At 44.0% G+C, this 2,433-nt stretch overlaps 1 protein-coding gene across 1 annotated transcript in view; it reads right to left on the bottom strand.

The window, feature by feature from the left end:
• SPICE1 (spindle and centriole associated protein 1) overlaps positions 1-2,433 on the bottom strand; it is a 94,889-nt gene that overhangs the window by 12,932 nt on the left and 79,524 nt on the right. The gene's annotated exons all lie outside the window — the stretch shown is intronic.

The following is a 2,433-nucleotide window of genomic DNA, read 5'->3' as shown; positions in this document are numbered from 1 at the left end:
TGTTCAACCTGTATGCTCAGCAAATAATCCGAGAAGCTGGATTCTATGAAGAAAAATGTGGCATCAGGATTGGAGGAAGACTCACTAACAACCTGCGATATGCAGATAATACAACCTTGCTTCCTGAAAGTGAAGAAGACTTAAAATATTTACTGATGAAGATCAAAGAGCACAGTCTTCAGTACAGATTACATCTCAATGTAAAGAAAACAAAAATTCTCATCACTGGACCAATAAACAACATTCTTATCAATGGAAAAAAGATTGACGTTGCCAATGACTTCATTCTTCTTGGTTCAACTATCAGCACTCATGGAAGCAGCAGTCAAGAAATCAAACGACATATTGTATTAGGCAAATCTGCTGCACAAGACCTTTAAGGTATTGAAAAGCAAAGATGTCAGCTTGAGGACTAAGGTGCGCCTGACCCAAGCCATAGTATTTTCAATAACCTCATATGGATGAGAAAGCTGGACAGTTAATAAGGAAGACCACAAAAGAATTGATGCTTTTAAGTTACAGTGTTGGAGGAGAATATTGAAAGTGCCATGGGCTGCCACAAGAACCAATAGATCCATTTTGGAAGTGCAGCCAGAGTGTTCCTTGGAGGCCAAGATGGCCAAACTCCATCTCTTATACTTTGGACATATCATCAGGAGGGACCAGTTGCTGGAGAAGGATATCATGTTTGGTAAGGTGGAGGGTCAGAGAAAAACAGGAGATGGATTGGCCACGTAGCAGCATTGATGGACTCAAGTGTGGCAACAGTAGTGAGGTTGGCCCAGGATCGGGCAGTGTTTTGTTCTGCTGTGCATAAGGTCGCTATGAGTTGGTACCGACTTGGCGCCTAACAACAAGAAAAACAATATATCCTTATTTATGCTCAGGAATTTCCTGTCTACTCTTATGCTGAGAGTTTTTATCAGGAAAGGGTTTTGATTTCAGTAAATGCTTTTTCTGTGTCAACTGAGATGATCATGTAATTCTTTTGTTTTATTAATGTAATGGATTACAATGGTTGATTTTCTAATGTTGAATTATCCTGGCATACCTGGCATGAATCCCACTTGGTTATGATATAGTATTTTTTGATAAGCTTTTGAATTCTGTTGGCTAGAATTTGCTGAGTACTTTTGCATCTGTATTCATGAGGGACACTGATTTATAGTTTTCCTTTTTAATGATGTCTTTGCCGGGTGCAGTTTTCAGCCACACTGGTGTCTCAGTAGTGGTGGTACTAAGGGGTTTCAGTGCAAGTGTAGACAGCCTGCAGAACTGTTTTGAGTATGGAATGCATGACACTACAGCCAGGTGGACATAGGCTAAGCATACTGGGATCTGCTGACCACTGTTAGGCAGAGATGCAGATGGTGCCTGTCAGGATGTGACTGCCATTGCTGATGAGGTGATGTCTGGCTGGCTGGTCAGTAGGACACAAGTGCAGGAAACGTTCTTGCCGGTCACAGAAAATGGGCACCATGTGTGCACACCAACTGTTGCTGGGTGACCATGGCATGGAACTCATACCTCTGGGTCACCAGGCTGGCTGGATGGTGACGACAGGGAAGAGGTTTTTTGAGCCTCCAGTTGCTAGTGCACATGTCACCAATCACTGGGTGGGTGGGTGGAGTGGTATGGGGATGAATAGGACAGGCATGAGCTTTCAGCTTCAGGTCTTATATACAAAGAATGTGCGCATGCTACACGGGGGATGGAGGGAAGTGAGACCAAACCACTGTCAGCAGGAGAAGAGCAGCAAGTTCCCTCCATCTCTGTGGGAAGGCTGAGACACTTAGTGCAGAGTGCAGCCTGGCCCCAACCAAATGTAAGACCTGTCCAGATTCTGGTCAGGTAGGGGGCCTTTAGCCATTACTCCAAGGATCATCCACTCTGCCTGTGCTATCAGTCCAAGTGATCAAGGGCTGATATCAGTAAGTAGTTCTGACCCTGCTTTCTAACTCACTCCTGGTTCTATAGTTGCCTAGATCCCTAGGGCTCTCACTCACCTTCCGGCACATTCCCTCCTTAGATTCAGTTCATGTTCTGCTCACCTTGCTTGTTGTTGTTCTTGTTAGGTGCCATCAAGTCAGTTCTGACACATAACAACCGCACGTACAACAAAATGAAACATTACCAAGTCCTATGCCGTAGTCACAGTAGCTCCTATGCTTGAGTCCATTGTTGCTGCCACTGTACCAATCCATTTTGTAAGGGATCTCCCTCTTTTCCAATATCTCTCTACTTTCCCAAGCATGAGATCCTTTTCCAGGTGTCCTTGTCACTCCTGACAACATGTCCGAAGTATGAGAGATGAAGAATAGCCAACCTATCTTCTAAAGAGCATTCTGGCTATACTTCTTCCAACACAGATTTGGTTGTTCTTCTGGCAGTCCACAGTGCCTTTAATATTTTTCTCCAACACCATAACTCAAA

The sequence above is a fragment of the Chrysochloris asiatica genome, unplaced genomic scaffold (assembly GCF_000296735.1).
Source record: "Chrysochloris asiatica unplaced genomic scaffold, ChrAsi1.0 scaffold00061, whole genome shotgun sequence".
Lineage (NCBI taxonomy): Eukaryota > Metazoa > Chordata > Mammalia > Afrosoricida > Chrysochloridae > Chrysochloris > Chrysochloris asiatica.
Note: the sequence above shows the minus strand (reverse complement) of the source record. Positions and strands in the feature narration are given on the sequence as shown.